The sequence below is a fragment of the Scyliorhinus canicula genome, chromosome 7, assembly GCF_902713615.1.
Source record: "Scyliorhinus canicula chromosome 7, sScyCan1.1, whole genome shotgun sequence".
NCBI lineage: Eukaryota > Metazoa > Chordata > Chondrichthyes > Carcharhiniformes > Scyliorhinidae > Scyliorhinus > Scyliorhinus canicula.
This window is the reverse complement of record NC_052152.1, coordinates 8,911,148-8,925,064: the sequence shown is the minus strand read 5'-3', so window position 1 is coordinate 8,925,064 and position 13,917 is coordinate 8,911,148. Positions and strand designations below refer to the sequence as shown.

The following is a 13,917-nucleotide window of genomic DNA, read 5'->3' as shown; positions in this document are numbered from 1 at the left end:
AGAAGCTGTTTTTGAATCTGTTCACACGTGTCCTCAGACTTTTGTATCTCCTGCCCGATGGAAGAAGTTGGAAGAGAGTGTAAGCCGGGTGGGAGGGGTCTTTGATTATGCTGCCCACTTTCTCCAGGCAGCGGGAGGTGTAGATGGAATCAATGGATGGGAGGCAGGTTTGTGTGATGGACTGGGCTGTGTTCACAACTCTCTGAAATTTCTTGCGCTTCTGGGCCGAGCAGTTGCCATACCAGGCTGTGATGCAGCCCGATAGGATGCTTTCTATGCTGCGTCTATAAAAATTGGTAAGAGTCAATGCGGGCATGCCGAATTTCCTTAGTTTCCTGAGGAAGTATAGGCGCTGTTATGGTTTCTTGGTGGTAGCGGCAGGACCAGCACAGATGTTTGGTGATATGCACACCTTGGAATTTGAAGCTGTCAACCATCTCCACCTTGGCCCCATTGATGTTGACAGGGATGTGTACAGTACTTTACATCCTGAAGTCAATGACCAGCTCTTTAGTTTTGCTGGCAGTGAGGGATAGATTGTTGATGGTGATCCTGCAAGACAAAAGACAAGAGACACAGTGAGATTTTGGGAAGGGGTGGGCTGTGGGAAAGGGAAGACTCACTTGCTTTAGGGACATCAGCTTTGCATTGGAAGCTCAGATGGTTGTCGCGTGCTGACCTCCCCTTCTGAGACTGCCCTTTCTCCAGCTTCACGGGCTAGCTCCATCGCTCTCTGCTCCGCGGGGGGGGGGGGGGGGGGGGGGCTGCACTCGCAGGTTTCGGATGCCTTCACCGGTTTTCTGCTGCTCCCGGTGATTACAGGCCATCTTGTCCGAGGGGACACATAATGGACATGGTGAGACGCATGGAGGCGAGTTCTGTGGGGGGGGGGGGGGGGTGCGGAACCTATAGATAGGTTCTTGATTAATAAGGGGATCAGCTGGGATGTAAGGGAGATGCTGCCAGTTTGTTTGGTTGTCTTAAAGGGGAGTGAGTGTTGGGAGTGAGTGTTGATGTGATGATTGTGTAAGGATCCTCCTATTAATCCCTGTCCGTCCATTGTTTTTTTTTCCTTTTAACTTCTGTTATTCAGCGATTTCAATCATTGTACCTAGACAGTTCATGGGACCTACGCCTTTAAGATGGACTTCGCCTTTAGGATAAAAAAAATAACCTCCAGCACGATGTACTCTTTGGTCTGACATCAATGATGAAACATCTTGATGCTCTTGGCTGGTGGCCAATGAGCTGTTTCAGATTGCCGGGCCTCAGCTAATAATCTATGCTGACTGGTGCTGAACAACCTGGAATGCTCCTTCCTCTGTGAGACTGCCTTTCCAGTTTTCAGTTTAGTTTTAAACTCAGAACTGGAGGAGGCTCTTTGAATTATTTTTGTGTTTCTAAACCCTTGTGTGGGGAACTTATTTCAGAATGGCTGCTGGTCATTCCGGTGGATTTGGAAAAAAATAAGAATTACACAGGCCATAGGCTGTTCTTTTAAGTGAAGCCCAGGGTAATAAAAGTTAAAGTGACTCCCCCAGAGGAAACTGCCTGGGAGTTCTGACTGGCTGCAACTGCCAGAAGATCCTCGTTAGCGATCCAATCAGTGGTTACAATCACTCTGCATCCTGGGAGGACAATCTGTGGCTGCAACGACTTCAACATCCGAAGCAACGACATTTCATATTAATCCTCTTATTATTTTTTAACCCTTCCCCTCCCTCTGTGTGTATATCTATTTTGTGTGTGTTTGGGTAGAGGGGGTGACGGTAACAAGGGGGTGTAGTAATTTAGCTGGCCATTCTTCTATCATAATTATTGCATATCTTATCTCTACTGTTTGTTACAAATAAACTTTTTATATTTCACGTACATATCGGGGGCTGGATTCTCCGATTCTGGGGCTATGACCCCACGGCAGCGTGGGAACGGTGGGATTTGACACCAGAAGTAATGGCGTACAGCGAGCTCCGATTCCCCATTTTGCTGGGGGCTCGCAGGAAGGTGGTGTAGAGCACCCGGCTCCAGCTGCCGATATGGCCCAGAGAATTGCTGGGTCAATAGCCGCGCATGCACAATGCAGCGGTCTGCAGTGGTCTGTAGCGGCCGCACCGGGCTACATGGCGCCGGCCGCTCGCAACACCCGGCCCGCGAAATAGTGCCCCCCCTTTTGGCCGGCTCGCCAGCCCCAGGCCACCCCTCCCCACAGTGCCCCCAGCCCCTGATGAAGCCCCCCCACCCGGTCCGGCCCTTCCCCGCCTGTGGCGGCGTTGGACGGAGTCCGCAGCCGCCATGCTGAGTTCCCGATGGATGAGACCGCACGTGTCCCGCGCCTTTGGGAGTTTGGCCAATGGCGGGGGGGGGGTGCCAAGCATCGGGGGCGGGCCTCAGACGATGTGCTGAGGCCGTTCATACGTGGCGTAGTGTACTCGGCATCGGCGAGCAGAGAATCCAGCCCCTGATGTCTATAAGTCAATGGAGCAGTCAAGTCCCAAAGATTTCAGAAACTTTATGCAAAGTATTGGTGAATTCACTTGTGTTAGGACTCTGGGGCCTATGGGCATTCACCTGAGGAAGGAGCAGTGCTCCGAAAGCTAGTGTTTGAAACAAACCTGTTGGGCTTTAACCTGGTGTTGTAAGACTTCTTACTGTGCCCAGCCCAGTCCAACAGCGGCATCTCCACATCATGGCTACCACTATCCCAGGGTGTCATGACAATTGAGGGACAGGAGTGATACCAGGGTCTCAGAGGTGGCTCATCTGAGCTCCCCTAAGGAGGTTGTTCATCTTTTTTCGGCACTGGTCCCAGACCACCTGGTGAGGCTCGGAGCAATGACCGCCTCTGCCCCCTCCTCCCAGGCCCTGTTGACGATGGCAGGTTTTAGTCTCCTGGTTAATCTGGGGAAGAGTGTGCCCTCCTCTCCTCACTGGTATCCAGCATGGGTGGCACAGTAGCAGGGCGGCACGGTAGCACAGTGGTAGCACTGTTGCTTCACAGCGCCAGGGTCGCTGGTTCGATTCCCGGCTTGGGTCACTGTTTGTGGGGAGTCTGCGCGTTCTCCCCGTGTCTGTGTGGGTTTCCACCAGGTGCTCCGATTTCCTCCCACAAGTCCCAAAAGACTTTGTTGGGTGAATTCTGCCAAATTCTCTGGCGCCGGAAATTTGGCGGGTGCGGGAATCGTGCCACGCCGGTCGGCGGCTGCTGGCAGCGCCCCCCCCCCCCCCCCCGGCGATTCTCCGGCCCGCGATGGGCTGAGCGGCCGCTCGTTTTTTTTTTTGCTAGTCCAGCCGGCGTAAATTGGAGTCGGTCCTTACCGGTTGAACCTGGCGCCGCGGGCAGTTCCGGGGTTCTCGGGGGGCGCAGGGGATCTGGCCCCAGGAAGTTCCCCCACGGTGGCGTTGCCCCCACGCGTGGGCCTGTGCCGTGGGGGCATTCTATTCCTCCGCATCTGTGCCGCTGTGGTCATCCGCCACGGCCGATGCGGAGACGAACTCTCCCGCGCTTGCGCTGGGATGACAGCAGCACATGCTGGCGCTCCCGCACATGCGCCAACTCACGCTGGCCGGCAGAGGCTCTTCAGCGCCGGTTGGCGTGATGCCAAGCCCCTTCCCCACCGGCCGGTGGGACGCAAACCACTCCGGGGCGGGCCTAGCCCCTGAAGGTGCGGACGATCCCGCACCTTTGTGGTGGCCTGACGCCGGAATGGTTCACGCCACTCCATCCCGCCGGAGTTGCCCGCCCCGCCGATTATGGCAGAATCCCGCTCTAGATTCGCCGAAAAGAGGAAACATCCTCTCCAGATCCACCCTTTCAACATCCCTCAGGATCTTAAATGTTTCGATCAAGTTGCCTCTTACTCTTCTAAACTCTTTCAGTTTTGTAAAGGAATCTAATCACGCCAACCTTTCCTCATTGGACAACCTGAAAATTCCTGGTTTAGTCGAGTAGACTTGCTCTGAGCAGCTTCTAACATATTTACAACTCTCCTCAATTAAGAGACCAATACTGTACACAATATTCCAGATGTGGTCTCACCAATATCCTGTACAACTGAAGCATACCCTCCCTCCTTTTGTAATCAATTCCTCTCACAATAAAGGGCGACATTTTATTGATTTTCCTAATTATTGGCTGTTTACCAGCCACCTTCAAATCTTTCATCAATGACCTTTCTCTGTCACAAAGTCAGAAGTGGGGATGTTTGCTGATGACAGCACAATGTTCAGCACCAGTCGTGGCTCCTCAGATAATGAAGCAGTCCATGTCCAAATGCAGTCAGTCACCCCCTCACATTCACTTGGCCACTCACTGGTGGGCTGATGGCTGCGAGGTGCCGCACAAGTACCTGCTCGAGCCCTGGAATGATCCTGAGGCGTAGAGGTTCAGAACTGCGGTGACCTTGACTTCCAATGGGAGCGGGTATCCTCCTTCTCCACATGGCACAGATGCAGCACTGTCCCCTTGTTGAGGCGGAGCCTCCTGCGGTACGCGCTGTCAGTTATCTGCTCGAAGGAATAGCAATGCTTGTACACCTTGGCCCATCACAGGCCTCCCGCTTTGGGTCCTGCCATGGCCTGTTAGGTGGCCGGGTCTACAGGGTGTGGGGCGGGCCCAGCACGTGGGCCACCGTCTCAAGCCTCTGTTGATGCTGCATCTGCCAGTGCCTTCTCTGGCGTCTGGCCGCCTGGCCTGCCAACAGCACCTCTAGGGCAGGGATTGCTGGGTCCACAATACATTCTACTTGTGACAATAAGCCATTTTCATTTCATTTCATTTCATCATCCATACCGTTAAATATCTGTAAGGAATTGGAGAGTGTGATGGTATGATTTGCATAGCTGCCTGCCATTGGTGCAGAACACTGGCTTACCATTGGCCCTGGTCGGTCATGAGCCTCTTGACCGATTGGTTGAGACCAGTCATGTGACGGCTCTCCGATTGGTCGAGAGGCTGAGTTAACTCCGCCTCAGAGCGAGGTGTAAATACCCAGAACGCCCGGCGGTCAGCCATTTACTGTAGTCGACCGCAGGGCTAACTTCTAGCTTATTAAAGCCTAACTTTTGTACAGCAACTCGTCTCGCGTTCGATTGATGGTTCATCAATTTAATAAGCTAGAATTTTGAATTTTGAAGCCCCAATGCCTCCACATCAGCCCGCAAACTCAGAACGCTTCAGAAATCTTTAAACATTGGCTGGCACGTTTCGATGGTTACCTGGCGTCCGCAAACAGCCCCCCCCACCATGGCACAGAAGCTTCATCTCCTCCACTCCAGCGTGGGCACGGCGGCCTACGCGACGATAAAAGGGGAAAAAGATTGCAATGCAGCCATGGATAAGCTGAAAGGACAGTTTCTTAAACCGGTAAAAAGAGTATTCGCCCGACATCTGCTGGCTTCCAGACAGCAGCTCCCCAGTGAGTCATTAGACCAATTTTACCAGGCCCACGCTGTCCTGGGGAGGAATTGCTCCTGCCTCTAAGTTTCAGCCACGGAGCACATGGAACTTCTGATCAGAGATGCTTACGTGGCTGGGATGCAGTCTGCCGCTATCCGCCAGGGGATGCTGGAGAAAGACGACCTCAGCCTAACTGAGGCACGGACTCTCTCCACCTCCCTGGAGGTCGCCGCTTTACACGCCCGCGCCTGTGTCCCCAGCCGCACTGCAGCGCCCTGGGCCTCCTGGCACGCATCCCCACCGCCATCCGCCATGCTAATCTCCCCCCCGCCGCCGGGCCCCTGCGCCCGGCCTGCGCGCCTCTCGGCTCCCACTCTCAGCCGCCAAATCGGTCGCTGCTGTGCCGCGCAGCGACTGGGGATCTCCTCCGCCGGGCCTTTCCGGGCTCCTCCAGCGCACCGCGCTAATCTCCCCCCCCCCCCACCCCGCCGCCGGACCCCTGCGCCCGGCCTGCGCGCCTCCCCCTCTCCTCCGGGGCCTTCCGGGCCCTTCCAGCGCACCGCGCAACTCTCTCCTCCCCGCCCCCGGGCCCCTGCGCCTGGCCTGCGCGCCTCTCGGCCCCCGCTCTCAGCCGCTCCGGTCGGCCCGCTGGCACCGTTAACCCTGACCCCAGCAACCACGAGGGCCCCGCCATCTTGGGGCACCGACTCCACATGCGGGTCCTGGGCGCCGCCATCTTGGGGCCCCGACTCCACGTGCGGGTCCTGGGCGCCGCCATCTTGGGGCCCCGACTCCACGTGCGGATTCTGGGCACCACCATCCTGGACTGGCACGCAAGGTTCTGCCAGCTACTACTCGGGCAACGCCGACTACGACGATGGTTCTTCTCCACGGCTCGCGGCCATTCAACTCGACCAGTCACGGCCACGCACGCTCGCCAAAACAACGACGCTGATCCACCTCAATGGCCACGAGACGGGCTGCCTGCTGGACTCCGGGAGCATCGTTCACCCTGCCACGGTAAGACGCTGCGCGCTCCCTGTCCACCCTGTAAAACACAAAATCGGGTTAGCCTCAGGTTCGCACTCCGTCTGCATCACCGGCTGCTGCATCGCGGACCTCACGGTCCAAGGGAAGGTTTTTAAAAATTACAAACTCCTTGTCCTCCCTGACCTTTGCGCACAGGCACACCTGGGACTGGACTTCCAGTGCAACCTACAGAGCTTGACCTTCCAATTCGGCGGCCCTATACCCCCCCTTACTGTCTGCAGCCTCGCGTCCCTCAAAGTGGACCCCCCCTCCTTGTTTGCTAATCTCACCCCCGATTGCAAACCCGTCGTGACACAGAGCAGATGGTACAGCGCCCAGGACCGGACCTTCATCGGGTCCGAGGTCCAGAGGTTGCTGAAGGAAGGGGTCATCGAGGCCAACAACAGTCCCTGGCGAGCCCAAGTGCTGGTGGTCCGGACTGGGGAGAAAAACCGGATGGTCATCGACTATAGCCAGACCATCAACCGGTTTACGCAGCTGGACGCGTATCCTCTCCCCCGTATTTCCACCATGGTAAACGATATCGCGAAATACAAAGTCGTCTCCACTGTGGACCTTAAGTCCGCTTATCACCAGCTCCCCATCCGCGCGAGTGACCGCAAGTACACCGCGTTTGAGGCTGATGGGCGCCTCTACCACTTCCTTAGGGTTCCATTTGGTGTCACAAATGGGGTCTCGGTCTTCCAACGGGAGATGGACTGAATGGTTGACAAGTACGGATTATGGGCTACCTCCCCGTATCTCGATAATGTCACCATCTGCGGCCACGACCAGCAGGACCATGACACCAACCTCCGGAAATTTCTCCAAACCGCAAATCTCCTTAACCTCACTTACAATAAGGATAAGTGCGTGTTTAGCACCGACCGTCTAGCCATCCTCGGCTACGTAGTGCGTAACGGAGTGATAGGCCCCGACCCCGAACGCATGCGCCCCCTGATGGAACTCCCCCTCGCCAACACCCTCAAATCCCTCAAACGCTGCCTGGGTTTCTTCGCTTACTACGCCCAATGGGTTCCCAATTACGCCGACAAGGCCCGTCCCCTCATTCAAACCACGACCTTCCCGCCAACGACAGAGGCCTGCCAGGCCTTTAGCTGCATCAAAGCAGACATCGCAAAGGCCACGATGCGCGCCATCGACGAGTCCCTCCCCTTCCAGGTCGAGAGCGACGCATCAGAAGTAGCTCTGGCGACCACCCTGAACCAAGCGGGCAGACCCGTGGCCTTCTTCTCCAGAACCCTCCAGGCTTCCGAACTCCGCCACCCCGCTGTGGAAAAGGAAGCCCAGGCCATAGTCGAAGCTGTGCGACATTGGAGGCACTATTTGGCCGGCAGGAGGTCACAGACCAACAGTCAGTGGCCTTCATGTTTGATAATGCACAAAGGGGCAAGATTAAGAATGACAAGATCTTAGTGGCGGATCGAGTTGTCTACGTACAACTATGAGATCTTGTATCGTCCTGGGAAGCTCAATGAGCCTCCTGATGCCCTGTCCCGTGGTACCTGCGCCAGCGCGCAGATAGACCGCCTTCGCTCCCTCCACGCGGACCTCTGCCATCCAGGGGTGACCCCTTTCTACCATTTCATTAAGGCCCGCAACCTGCCTTTCTCCATCGAGGAAGTCAGGACAGTAACCCGTGACTGCCACATCTGCACAGAGTGCAAGCCGCACTTCTACCGCCCTGAGCGCACACAAATGATCAAAGCATCCCGCCCCTTCGAACGTCTCAGCATTGACTTCAAGGGGCCCCTTCACTCTAACAACCGCAACATTTACTTCCTGGCGGTAATCGACGAATACTCCCACTTCCCCTTTGTCATTCCCTGCCCCGACATGACCACATCGACCGTCATTAACGCCCTCCTCTCCATCTTCTCCCTGTTCGGCTACCCCGCGTACATACACAGCGATCGGGGGTCCTCATTTATGAGCGACGAGCTGCGTCAATTCCTGCTCAACAGGGGCATTGCCTCTAGCAGGACAACCAGCTATAACCCTCGGGGTAACGGACAGGCCGAGCGGGAGAATGGTACCATCTGGAAGACCATACTACTGGCCCTCCGGTCCAGAGCTCTCCCTATTTCCCGATGGCAAGAGGTTATCCCCGATGCCCTACATTCTATCCGCTCACTCCTCTGTACCGCAACAAATCAGACACCTCATGAACGTCTTCTTGTTTTCCCCAGGAAGTCGTCCTCCGGATCCCCTATCCCGACGTGGCTGGCTGCCCCGGACCCATCTTGCTCCGGAAGCATGTGCGGGTGCACAAGTCCGACCCGTTGGTGGAACAAGTCCAGTTACTCCACGCTAACCCACAGTATGTGTACGTGGAGTACCCCGACGGTCGGCAGGACACGGTCTCCCTCCGGGACCTGGCACCCGCCGGCATGCGGCCTTCCCCCCCCTCCACCACAGACCCCCCCCCAGTTTTTTCCCCCCAGCGCCCCACCCTGACCACCCCTTCCCCATCCATAGCGTCTCCACCACCAGCCTGGGTGACGGAGACAGTTCAAGGACCATCGCTCCCGGACTCCAGGACATCAGCGGAACCACCACCATTGGCTGAACCAACGTTACCAACTCCACTGCGGCGGTCTGCCAGGACGTCACGGGCAACGAAAAGACTGATCGAGTCGATTTAATTTCCAACAACTCCATGGACCTCGTATGGACAATATGTACTATTGTTAATTGTCTGGGCCAGTGGGAAGCCAAATTTTTTTTTCTCCCTTCTCTGGCTGCTACTCATATCATCATTTCTCCCCCCCCCCCCCCCGGCTCTCATTGATACCCCCCCCCCCCTCCCCGCCCCGGCTTCTTTCTCCGCAAGGGGTGAATGTGATGGTATGATTTGCATAGCTGTCTGCCATCGGTGCAGATCACCGGCTTACCATTGGCCCTGGTTGGTCATGTGCCTCTCGACCGATTGTTTGAGACCAGTCATGTGACGGCTCCCCGATTGGTCGAGTGGCTGAGTTAACCCCGCCTCAGAGCGAGGTATAAATACCCAGAACGCCCGGCGGTCGGCCATTTACTGCAGTCGACCGCACGGCTAACTTCTAGCTTATTAAAGCCTAACTTTTGTACAGCAACTCGTCTCGCGTTCGATTGATGGTTCATCAGAGAGGGTGCGAGATTGACAACCAGTGATGAATTCCACCCCGGGACCCTCCAGTCCTCCCGCCACCCACCCACCCCCCCTTCCCAGGAAGCCCTGCCCTTGCATCCCTGGCCGCAGCGAGGGCCCGTGCTCACTGGACCCCACATCCCAGACACCCGCATGTGACGCTAACTGGACACGGTGCAGGTCCCCTCCCCCGGTCCACTCACCTACCCTCCGGTCACGGCAATGTCCCCGGTGCAGGGAGCCAGCCAGTCCTCTGATGGAGCGAGCTGCTGCTCACAATCGTGGCCACAGCCTCCCAGACGGGGTTGGTCACTTGGCTGGGTGGGCGTCTGCCCAACCGTTGATAGACGATTCATCACCTGTGCTCGACCCTTTCGAGGCGTTTGCCGAGGGATCGCCCTGTAACGAGTGTTTCTGGCAGCCAGATCTCCCCCCCGCAATCGGAATTGGAACATGTGCTGGATAGTCGTTTAAATGGTGCAGCCCACTGATTGAAGTGATTAGGTTGACGCAGGGCGAGCCAATCAGAGGTTGGCCGCCACAGGCGCGGAGTGAAGCTCATGAATGGACACTTCGAAACAATTCCACCCATTTAACTCTCACACAGATGCTGACAGGCCTGCTGAGTTTTTCCAGCACTTTCTGTTTTCGATCAGTTGAACCCTCATCTGCAATTGTTTTCAGTGCCATATTCGCACCAGCACAGGGTAGTGGGGCTGAATGGGCTGTTATTTCTACTTCGATTCCTGTGTGAAAAAGATAACCAAGTAAAAACTGTTTCTTTTATTTCGGTTTGAAAATTGGGTTCAGAAATGCATCACATCTATGACCACATCATGACCCTCAGAACATGTACCATATGGAATGGATATCAAGTATACCTCTGGACATGGAGCCGAATTTTCCAACCCTTCCAGGTAGGGCGTCTTCTGGTCCCGCCGATGGTGACCACAACGGCAGAGCGTGCAGGCCATTTAAAGCCCTGTAGACATCGGGGCGCCTGGCAGATCCAACTACCGACCAATAATGGGTTGGCTGGACTGCCGGAAGAGACACTGAGGGGGAGGGGGGGTTTAGTTCAAACATCCCACCCACAACGTTTTTTCCTCTTGCAAGAAATAAGTGGGAAGTTTCAAGAGCTTTCCTAAATTTTGGGAGGATTTCTATCAACCGATTCACCGTAACATTCCTGGGGTTTATCATTGACAACTCTTCTCTATTTGGTCATTGCAACAAAAACAAAACACTGAGTTAAAAGAGTCAAACATTAACCCTCAGCTTGTGGGCGGCCAAAGAAAATTGGCCATTTGCACTAATGGGACATGGGGAGAGTTGAGAAATGTTTGACGTGTCACTGATGTTGACATTATTTCAGACCCAACGACTTCTCAATGGTTCCCGGCACTGAACACTGGACTGGCAAAAGGCAAGTAATTATAGTGTTGCATTGTCTCATCAAATACTGCGCAAACAATAAATGTTAGACTAGATTCGGAGGGAATTTGCTTCAATGCTGTTGCATTAAGTGCTGTCACCTTCGGTGAAGCAAAATGTTATATCGAATGTTTCTCCTCATCCGCCACTTCCAGGTGCAGTAAAATGTGCTGGAATCTCTCTGTCTTCGTGAAGCTAATCCACCAAACCTTCCAAAATATATCAACTGATGTTCCAATTCTAATTCTGGAAGTCCTGTTAATGCTAACTATGAAATGTAATCAGTTAGGGTTGAAAAGTAGTGTCAACGAGAATGTCATATTGCGTTACTGCAGTTGTTGCTTGGCTGCTGCCCTAGCCCCCAGCAGGACCACGGGGTAAACATTGTCGTTCTCCCTGTGGGACTTGGGGAGTACGAGCTCCCCGGGTAGGGGGCGGAGGCCACCCAGCTAGAGCTTGTTCAACCTATACAGGGCCTGGTGTTATTGGTTGTCCCAACGGGGCCTACATTGGGAAAGAGTTACTGCTGTGGGCAGAGTATTGTACATGGTTCAGAATAAATCCTTCTTCCACTATCGCTAGCTTCCTCAGTTACTAAGGTTACTTTCATGGAGACGAGGAGAAATTTGAAAGAGCTTGATTTTGCTTCCCCCCCCCAACCTCCTGTGCCTGTTGCCTCCATCGACATCGCCTCCTTCAGGCAACAAAATGAGTAACGTTGAATCTGTGGCAGTGCAACTTCTTGCTTTTTTTAAAGGAGGCAAAAAGCTCCATTCTGTTTCTATGGGCTGTGTTTTCCAAGCCCCAGCCGCGTGATTCTCGGCGGCACGCATTTCGCTGGTAGCTGGTCAATGGGATTTCAAGGTTGGTGGCGTTTCAGATAGTGGTGAGGATTGTCAAAGGATACTGCCAGAAGGATGTGGAGGCTTTGGAGAGGAAACAGAGGAGGGTGTTGCCTGGTCTGGAGGATGTTCCCTGGTCTGGAAGGTGTTGCCTGGTCTGGAAGGTGTTGCCTGGTCTGGAAGGTGTTGCCTGGTCTGGAGGGTGTTGCCTGGTCTGGAAGGTGTTGCCTGGTCTGGAGGGTGTTGCCTGGTCTGGAGGATGTTGCCTGGTCTGGAAGGCGTTGTCTGGTCTGGAGGATATTGCCTGGTCTGGAGGGTGTTGCCTGGTCTGGAGAATGTTGCCTGGTCTGGAAGGTGTTGCCTGGTCTGGAGGGTGTTGCCTGGTCTGGAGGGTGTTGCCTGGTCTGGAAGGTGTTGCCTGGTCTGGAGGGTGTTGCCTGGTCTGGAGGGTGTTGCCTGGTCTGGAAGGCGTTGTCTGGTCTGGAGAATGTTGCCAGGTCTGGAGGGTGTTGCCTGGTCTGGAGGATGTTGCCTGGTCTGGAGGGTGTTCCCTGGTCTGGAGGGTGTTGCCTGGTCTGGAGAATGTTGCCTGGTCTGGAGGGTGTTGCCTGGTCAGGAGGGTGTTGCCTGGTCTGGAGGGTGTTCCCTGGTCTGGAGGGTGTTGCCTGGTCTGGAAGGTGTTGCCTGGTCTGGAGAATGTTGCCTGGTCTGGAGAATGTTGCCTGGTCTGGAGAATGTTGCCTGGTCTGGAGAATGTTGCCTGGACTGGAAGGTGTTGCCTGGTCTGGAGGATGTTGCCTGGTCTGGAGGATGTTGCCTGGTCTGGAGGATGTTGCCTGGTCTGGAGGATGTTGCCTGGTCTGGAGGATGTTGCCTGGTCTGGAGGATGTTGCCTGGTCTGGAGGATGTTGCCTGGTCTGGAGGGTGTTCCCTGGTCTGGAGGGTGTTGTCTGGTCTGGAAGGTGTTGTCTGGTCTGGAGGGTGTTGCCTGGTCTGGAAGGTGTTGCCTTGTCTGGAGGGTGTTGCCTGGTCTGGAGAATGTTGCCTGGTCTGGAAGGTGTTGCCTGGTCTGGAGGATGTTGCCTGGTCTGGAGGATGTTGCCTGGTCTGGAGGGTGTTGCCTGGTCTGGAGGGTGTTGCCTGGTCTGGAGAATGTTGCCTGGTCTGGAGGGTGTTGCCTGGTCTGGAAGGTGTTGCCTGGTCTGGAAGGTGTTGCCTGGTCTGGAGGATGTTGCCTGGTCTGGAGGGTGTTGCCTGGTCTGGAGGATGTTGTCTGGTCTGGAGGATGTTGTCTGGTCTGGAGGATGTTGTCTGGTCTGGAGGGTGTTCCCTGGTCTGGAGGGTGTTGCCTGGTCTGGAGGGTGTTGCCTGGTCTGGAAGGTGTTGTCTGGTCTGGAGGGTGTTGCCTGGTCTGGAAGGTGTTGCCTGGTCTGGAAGGTGTTGCCTGGTCTGGAGGGTGTTGCCTGGTCTGGAGAATGTTGCCTGGTCTGGAGGGTGTTGCCTGGTCTGGAGGATGTTGCCTGGTCTGGAGGGTGTTCCCTGGTCTGGAGGGTGTTGCCTGGTCTGGAGGGTGTTGCCTGGTCTGGAGGGTGTTGCCTGGTCTGGAGGGTGTTGCCTGGTCTGGAGGGTGTTGCCTGGTCTGGAGGATGTTGCCTGGTCTGGAGGATGTTGCCTGATCTGGAAGGTGTTGCCTGGTCTGGAGGATGTTGCCTGATCTGGAAGGTGTTGCCTGGTCTGGAAGGTGTTGCCTGATCTGGAGGGTGTTGCCTGATCTGGAGGGTGTTGCCTGGTCTGGAGGGTGTTGCCTGGTCTGGAGGATGTTGCCTGATCTGGAAGGTGTTGCCTGGTCTGGAGGATGTTGCCTGGTCTGGAGGATGTTGCCTGGTCTGGAGAATGTTGCCTGGTCTGGAGGGTGTTGCCTGGTCTGGAGGGTGTTGCCTGGTCTGGAGGGTGTTGCCTGGTCTGGAGGGTGTTGCCTGGTCTGGAGGGTGTTGCCTGGTCTGGAAGGTGTTGCCTGATCTGGAGGGTGTTGCCTGGTCTGGAGGGTGTTGCCTGGTCTGGAAGGT

The 13,917-nt window shown here is 55.4% G+C and overlaps 1 protein-coding gene across 4 annotated transcripts in view; it reads left to right on the top strand.

Moving 5' to 3' along the window:
• The window catches only part of LOC119968723 (lysozyme C-2-like), a 71,198-nt gene that overhangs the window by 22,388 nt on the left and 34,893 nt on the right, over positions 1-13,917 (top strand). The window contains exon 1 of one of the 4 annotated variants that reach the window (XM_038801359.1): positions 10,439-10,492. The exons of 1 other annotated variant lie outside the window; for it this stretch is intronic. The gene's annotated coding sequence lies outside the window, so the exon portion shown is untranslated. Of the gene's footprint in view, positions 1-10,438; positions 10,493-10,673; positions 11,002-11,776; positions 11,874-13,917 lie in introns of those variants that run through there. 2 more of the 4 variants (XM_038801356.1, XM_038801357.1) reach the window with 2 other exon arrangements.